This window comes from Chanodichthys erythropterus, chromosome 20 (genome assembly GCF_024489055.1).
Source record: "Chanodichthys erythropterus isolate Z2021 chromosome 20, ASM2448905v1, whole genome shotgun sequence".
Taxonomy (NCBI): domain Eukaryota; kingdom Metazoa; phylum Chordata; class Actinopteri; order Cypriniformes; family Xenocyprididae; genus Chanodichthys; species Chanodichthys erythropterus.
In genome coordinates, this window is record NC_090240.1 from 26,359,554 (window position 1) to 26,368,265 (window position 8,712).

An 8,712-nucleotide genomic window follows, 5' to 3' on the forward strand; every position below is an offset into this window, starting at 1 on the left:
GAAATTTGTTCATGTTTTTTTAATATATCTTGTTTGAATTTCCGTTTCATTTTGTTCAAAATATCGTGATACGTATCGTATCGTGTACTCCGTATCGAGATACGTACCGTATCATGACCTGAGCGTATCGTTACACCCCTAATAAATATCTTTTATAAATATGATAAAACTAAAGACTTTTTGGAGATATGAAGGATGCAGTATTACTGCATTTTCCCCAGTCCATTTGTATAGGCAGATGTATAGATGGCAGGAACTCCTTTGGTTCAGGAGGAACTGTAAAAGGTGATTGCTGTTTGTTTGCCGTGCTCTGTTTACAATTCTGCAAAGCCTCAAGGACCATGCTGATGAGACTTCCACAGTTTTTTTAATATTTAGACCACTTATATTATTTTTTGCTATCAGGATGGGAAGAGAGTTTCAACCAGTATAACAAAAAGTTGTTATGAAAAACGTCTTAGTTACTGATGTAACCTCTGTTTCCTGATGGAGGGAACGAGACATTGTGTCAATGTAGTGACATTTGGGGTCGCCTTTGGGAGCCCCAAACACCTCTGATCAACAGGTAGTTCAGTGATGTGGCAGAAGGAACACAATGTATCGTTCCCTCCATCAGGGAACGGAGGTTACATACATAAGTAACCAAGACGTTTCCTATCTGTCACTTTGTTGTGTCGATGTAGTGACACTAGAAGTCCCAATGGAAAACGCCACAACAAGCTGAACCATGTTATAAGGTTTGGTGGCACAGATGTCGGCAAGGTAACAATTGCACTCGCTACATCGTAACCTTCTCAAAGCCCCATGTAAGCCGTGTAGTCCCTCATCCCACAGGGGGACAGAGGACAGTACTTGGAACTGGTACAATGGGAATAGGTCGCTTCAGCTGTTTTTGACCTTTTCTGTTTTTTATTTTTTGAATAAGAATAAACTTACAGCTGTGCAGACTAAGAGTTAGCACTGGGGAAGTGTGAAGAAGAAAGGACACTGTGGAGGCCACATCCTGCCCAAAGGGAGAATATATCACATGGACTTATCAAAAGGGAAGTACCACACATGGAAGAAAGTCCTTGTGGTAGGTCCTACCTGAAAAGAGATGAGCTCTACAGACACAGTGACTGGTGGCAGAGCGAAGCAGAACGAAGATACAGGGTTTTCCGTCAGGGAAACCAAACAGTGGAGAATACATCATATGGGATTACCGCCAGGGCATCAGCACATATGGTGCACTTAGTCCAATTGCGCAAGCTCACCTGAAAAGGGGCATACCATGTGTAGTGGGCACGGTATCGAATTCCTCCGCCGAATTCGGCTACTGATGGGTGTTGGAGGTTAGAAAGATGTCCAGGGTTTGCCGAACAGGAAACTCACAAAAAAAGTACACATTACTACCTCAGGGAGGGGAAAGGCGCTGTGTGCAAGCAATACTCCCAGCTGGTTAGACAATCACCGCTTTGGACCAAGGTTTCCGGCGGGCCGAAAAACCCCTGACTTTGGCACCGAGGAAGCACCGAAAAGGCACGATCAAGCCCTGGAAGTGACAGTGGAAACGCGACTGGACCTGGCACGCACTAGCACGCCCGCCTTTGGCCCGGCAGTAGAAACGTGGCTAGTGTGTCTGTGCCAAGAGGGGTCTTGGTCAGGGAATACCATGGTGGGCAGTGGAAGGATTCCTGGGGAGCTACCAGGCTTTGGAGAATGCATTCCAAAATAGGAAGGCATCAAGGCTCGTCCGAATCCAATGTTAGCTTTACTTCCTGTCTCCTGAGATACCTTTATCTTATCGATTTTTGAAATCAGCATAGAGGTATCCTTCGCTGCACTTGATATCCCACAATCCAATGTGTTCCATTCTATGACAGTTGAGACAGTTGAAAAAATAAAGATGGCATCTGAAAGTGGTTGGTGGTCAGTTTGTATGTAAATATACATTTTTGACCAACGTTTTCCACTTTTGATGTCATTTCTAGCGAGAAATTACTATTGTAGTAATTAAATATTTGCTTAGTTATCACCAAAACTCTCTGTATTTTGTTGTAAATTATTAGACCATTATACAGCCTCAGAAGTCTGTCCAAAGGTGAGGTAACTTTGTGCACAAATGCTAGAAGTCAGCTGCCTAAGCTTTCAGATGCAGCCATTGTCAAGAAGATCTTCAGAAGTTCAAAATGAGCATCAGAATGGGGAAGAAAGGTGATTTTTAGTGACTTTGAATGTGGCATGGTTGTTGGTGCCTGGTCTGAGTATTTCAGAAACTGCTACTGGGATTTTCACGCACAACCATCTCATAGTTTTACAAAGAATGGTCAGAAAAAGAGAAAATATCCAGTAAACGGCAGTTCTGTGGGTGAAAATGCCTTGTTGATTCCAGAGGTCAGAAAAAAATGGCCGGACTGGTTCAAGCTGATAGAAAGGCAACAGTAACTCAAATGACCATTCTTGGCACACTTTGGGACCCTTAGTACCAATTGGGCATCATTTAAATGCCACAGCCTACCTGAGTACTGCTGCTGACCATGTCTATCCCTTTATGACCACATCTTCTGATGGCTACTTCCAGCAGGATAACATGCCATGTCACAAAGCTAAAATCATCTCAAACTGATTTCTTGAACATTCACAGTCACCAGGTCTCAATCCAATAGAGCAGCTTTGGGATGTGGTGGAACGGGAGATTCACATCATGAATATGCAGCTGACAAATTTGCAGCATCATGCTATCATGTCAATATGGACCAAAATATCTGAGAAAATGTTTCCAGCACCTTGTTTAATATATAGCACGAAGAAATAAGGCAGTTCTGAAGGCAAAAAGGGGGTCCAACTAGCAACAGGGGCGGTTTCTTCATTAGGGCAACAGGGTAACGCACCACCAAAGTGAGAAAGGGACGGATTTTTCAATCACATTCAACCACAGTGTTACGCTAGCTGTCACTGCTAGGCTGTTATTCCTCTGGATATACGCTATAGTCAATCAGCGTCGAGTCATGTTCTGTGGAGTACCGCCTCTTTTTAGGCATTTCACTCTGGCCGAGATTTGCCCCGAGTGCTCCCATAGACTTCCATTCAAAGAACTTTTTTTTTCGATAGATGCAATCTCTAAGCACTAACGTGCTTTCGTCATCATACGTAACCTTAACTTGTGCAGCGAACAAACATACCTCTATTAATGTATTTTTTTTAAAGCTGAAGTTACATCCAATTTTTTCCTCAGTGCATAATTTACATTTCACAGGTATATTCTCCTTCTGTAAATGTTAGAAAGTCGAGAAAATATTTCCATTTTGCAGTCAGGCGTGGACGAGCCTTCAGCAAGCACAAACTTCCATGAACGAGCGCCGCCGCGCGCATGCGCGCCAAACAGTCGGCGTTCAATCTGAGTAAAATACATTTTGCTAAAAATATTTGTTGTTGAATTTTTTTTTTTTTTTTTTTTTTTTTGCGAACATAATAATTATGCCAACTAAGTGAACCTAAAACTAAGTGTATTTGTACGATAGCAGTAACTGTGTAAGTGACTGTTGTAGGGTGATCAAAATAATAAAAATAATTAGTCTGTTCTTTTGTTTTTATTTTTATTTTCATTTTTAGTTTAGTGTATTTAACTTATGCTTTAAAAAACATTTTGTTTTTATATTGTAAAGTTACAATTTCAGAATATAGCCTAGACCTAATGTGATTTAACCCCTTTTTTGTACTTAATATAGCATATCTTGTTTTTATAGCCTTCAGTATGAACATTGTTTCTAGGACAATATTGGGCAGGATGTGAAATAACATTTTTTTTTTTTAAATTAAATACAGATATTTTTTTTTTTTTTAGATCCTAGCCCTATGGCATGCTTTAAATACTGAATTTTCTATGTTTTATATGAGCAGTAAAGATACATTATTATATCACTTGTTAAATGGTTATTTAACAATTAGCCTATTCATTCCTGCATTTCTACATTGTTTTTTTATTTTTTGCGCCCACCAAATTTTTTTTTGCACCAGCCGCCACTGACTAGCAAGGTGTACCTATAATAATAAAGTGTACCTAATACCATCACGTAATAACTGAAACATTGTCACCATATTTTTTATGGGGAACTTGGCAACCACAGCTGTTTGTGGCAAATTTAACAGGATATTCTTTACACTGTAGTCAGAGCCATATATCCTTACAGAAAGCGCTCCGACATATGGTGAAACAGGACATTCCTGATCTTATTTTTCTCTCTTATCCAATGGTTTCCTGTCTTTCTTTATCCTATTCAAATAATGGCAGAAAAGCCAAAAATATAACTTCAAAATAAATAAATAAACAAAAGTTATAGAAGTAAAAATGCCAAAAAAAAAAAAAAAACATCCTGGCAGAGATTAATACTCTACCCCATAGCTGACCCTGATGAATTGAATGGTCTTGAATGCCACCCAAAACATTTATTTTTAGGGAATAATATTTAAACAGGGCTGCATTTTCTAGACCACCAATGAATGTATTTGCATTTCATTTAGTCTCTTTCATTCTTGTAATGCAATCCCGCATCCACACTCCCAACTTTTTTTTGTTTGTTTATTTTTATTGCTAATCCACTGTGGCCCATTTGCTCTTCCGCTCAACCGCCGTTTTTTGGCACATTCTGAATTGGAGTCGGTCATGGCCATTAACCATTTATAACAGATCTGTTCTAGAAGCTTAGCATTTGTGAAATCCTGTAAATGAGTGTTAGCAAGGAATTCCAGCATCATGCTGCTATGTGTTAAAAGGATGTGCAAAATTTCAGCCGAGCTCACAGCTCACCTGTGGGTGCGTCTGTCACTTTCACAAACACCTCTCTGGCTGCAAAGACTATTTAAGTGTGGCACGGGGTAAAACAGTCTCTGTTTCCGCAGCTACAACCTGCAAGCTGAAAGCTCTAGAAGGTTTGACAATAGTGATATCTGCATCATACAGCAAGGCAGGACCTCCCTAATTTTCATGGTTTCGTTTATGAAGTTTAGCTGAAATGTTAGTATAGCTAATGAAGATCTCAGATGTAATTTGTCTCATGTTTTCTGTCTACAAAGCATTGGATTTCTTTCAGTGTGTTTAGCAATTCACAGAACACTATTAACAAAGAACTTGAGGGCAGGCATATCTTCAATGGGCTATTAATGATAAGACCAACAGGGAGTCTGTTATTCTACTGTAGTGACGGTACCACCAAGTATTGATTGTAAAAAATACAATGAAATGATGCATTAAATAAACCCAGAATATTTAAGCAATTTCAACCAAAAGATAAAATGCAGTAATGAGTATTTTAATGCCTTTGCGATGTAAGCACATAGTCCTTTTCATGAAAAAGTTGAAGGCATCTGGTTATAATGACTGACTGAAAACAATAATAAACATTAATGCCAGAGAACTAGATGTGTGGGACTCGATGGTTTGACAAAGATAAATTTGAATTAGTGTAACAAAACCAAAAACCAACCATTATTAATTTCCATTAGAGTTGCACCTGTTTTGAAAAACAGTATTTTATAAAAAACAGGTGAAACTCCAATGGAAATTAAAAATGTCATCAAAATGTCAATGTGTGTTTGTAGATATATCATTATGAATTCAGAACACACACACACACACACACACACACACACGCAGACTTTTGAATCTATTAGTGAGAACTTCACATAAATGTTTTGTACTAACCTACACTACACATAAAATCTTTCGACTTTATTTATCTCTTGAGCCTTTCAAATAGTAAAAACCACTTCAAATGTCCTTGATTTTCAACATGTTAAATATGTTATGTCACTATATTTGTGAGGTCATGTGGCAATATAGCAAAGCTGTATACGCACACAGGCTGACCCTGAATTTCTCTCAGCCCTAAACAACCACTCTCGAATTAAGCCTACTTGTACAATAAATGGCTGAATATCTCAGTAATGGCAAGGACAACATGACAATAGGAGGAAAAAATGCGACAAGAACAAGTGCTCAGTCACGAGTAATGATCACTAAACACGTTGATAAACCCATTAGGGAACAGTATGTCATAGTATGTGCCTTATTAATAATTAATTTGTTATTTCCAACCACTCTCGCTCTAATTTCATGGCTATTTATCGTTACATTACTCGGCACTACTAGCTACTCCACCTGCTCTTAAAACAGTTTCGAAAATCTCACGCAACGTCGCTCATCAGAAAGCTCAACTGTTTCTCTCACGCTGTTCTTTTTTTAAAGGGTAGCCTGAAAATCACGTGTTAAACAACTTTTCGGTGTAAATGCGGTCAGGGCTCTATAATTACTTCAAGAATAATTAAAACACGCAACACTTGAGGCAATCTCGCGCTGAGAAACAGCATCTCAACCTCACACATCGACAGGTTGATTTTTATCCGAATGCTTCCCTCACAAACTCCAGCGCAATCTATAAACTTGAACATGAAATCAAAAACCAAAGAAACCGTGATGCCCCAGTTTGTTTCAACAGATGTTCCGCCTGTTTTGCGGTGCTATTTGATAAAAAGGAAACGCTTTAGAGGGAAGACATAAAACAAAAATCTATGACAATACACCAAAGTTGTTTTACCTGCTCGGATTGGCACTGAGTACGCACGGGATAGGTGAGGAAATCCAAACTTTGAAGACTGCGAGCCCTTGATCGGCTGTTAATGGCTCGTTTATGAGAGACGCATTAGATCGGCGCAGTTCTGACAAGACTATGCGAGCAATGCTGCTGTCTGTCCCTCCCTCCCTCTTTCTCTCTTCCCCAGAGAAATAAATAATCTCTGCTTTCATCTGGATCACCGAATCTCTCCCTCCCTCTCCAGTTTGCTCTCTCTCTCTCTCTCTCTCTCTCTCTCTCTCTCTCTCTCTCTCTCTCTCTCTTACACACACACACACACACACACACACACACACACACACACGTATAGACGTTTCCATTGACTTCTATTGTGTTTTTATGGTCTTGATATTTTCTCACACAAATATTTCTTGATCAAACCCTCACACAAACATTTCTACGTTTTTAGATCATAATTAAAACATTGTTTAATTAGCCATTTTTCTTGTGAGCATTGGCAGGTCCCCGCTAGGCCTATGCGATTGTAGGGCCTACTATTTTTGCTTAAACTATTTTTCCATAAAAGTCTAGTCACAGCCAGGTCCTGTGAATTTTAGTGATGGCCCTGGCTGGGACTAGACTTTTATGGATCTCCTCTTCCCTGGACCCAATTAATTAGCTAAATACGCTATTGGACCTTATTGGGCCCCTTCATCTGGGCCCCCGCAATCTATGAGAGCCTTTATAAAAAAAAAAAAGAAAGAAAACAATGTAATGCCCAACACACTATTATACAAATTCATCTCTTTTTATTGTACACACACACACATTTGTATTTGTGAATTGTGGGGACATTCCATAGGTTTAATGGTTTTTATACTTTACAAATAGTTTTTTTCTATCGCCCTACACCTAAACCTACCCATCACAGAAAACTGTGCACATTTTTACTTTCTCAGAAAAACTCATTCTGTATGATTTATACGCTTTTTGAAAAATGGGGACATGGGGTAATGTCCTCATAAGTCACCCTCTCCTGTAATACCTATGTCATACCAATGTCATTATACAAATTTGTGTCCTGATATGTGACAAAAAGTGCACACGCACACACACACATACATACATATATATAGGCTGTATCAGATATGACTGAATTGACGAAGCATATGCTCGTATTTATGTAACAAGTATTTCATAATATCTGAAAGGATTTGCATTGACTAATGCAGTGGTTCTTAAATCTGGACCCCACTGCACATTTTGTGTGTCTCTTTTATTTAACACCTGTTTTATATAATTGGCTCATTCACACTTACATTTAATCAGATATAACACAAAAATATGCATATTTGATGTGCTGTCCTAGGAGAGGACACAAAACCAGAGTACTCCCCCACCCCCAACACACCCCTGGATGGGATAGGAATAATCGAGAATGATGAGTTGGGGTGGAGGAGGGATGCTGGAAAAAATATCATGGAACAGAAGTAAGACGGCTCTATATATAACCCTCCTCTTGAACTGATTGGGTAGATTATCTGAACGTGCTCCTCCCGAACTTTGTTAATAAAACATTATTTAGTAGAAACTGCGAGACCTGGGTGTGTCAGATAAGGGACACATTCAAAAGCCCTCCAGGACTAGGATTGAGAAGCACTAGCAGATTGCGAGCGACGGGATTACTACATCGGATTAAACTGCAACAAAAATCATTTCATTATCTGCGCATCAGATGAAAAGCACGGTGGGGTGGCGAAAATCTCTTACTCTCGTGTCCAGTTTTGTTTTTATTAGGACATTTTATAGGCCGAATAGTATTGTGCGTTAACGTGCAGTGACGAGATAATATATCAGAGTTTCTTAATGAGTTTTGTGGGGTTTTATGTTGTCATTAAAGCTTTAGACATACCAGTAGTGTTCCACAATGAAATAATATTGGCATCTCAGCATGTAAGGATGAGTTTGGTAATCTACATGGTCTCACGCCATTATGAAGTTCATCAGTCAGATGGGAAAATGAGAAGTCCTTTCTTCCAGTCTATAGCCATTATATCTCTCTGGGAAGAGCTAGTCTCTTCTTAATGGGATGAACCATTGAACCAAACAGAGATCAGGGCAGCGATGCTGTACAAGGTCTATAGTGTGCCAATGGGATACGGAC

At 39.3% G+C, this 8,712-nt stretch overlaps 1 protein-coding gene across 2 annotated transcripts in view; it reads right to left on the reverse strand.

The window, feature by feature from the left end:
- The window catches only part of camkvl (CaM kinase-like vesicle-associated, like), a 54,614-nt gene extending 47,900 nt beyond the window's left edge, over positions 1 to 6,714 (reverse strand). For both annotated transcript variants that reach the window (XM_067371501.1, XM_067371500.1), the window contains exon 1: positions 6,573 to 6,714. The gene's annotated coding sequence lies outside the window, so the exon portion shown is untranslated. The remainder of the gene's footprint in view (positions 1 to 6,572) is intronic.
- Positions 6,715 to 8,712: the final 1,998 nt, after the last annotated feature.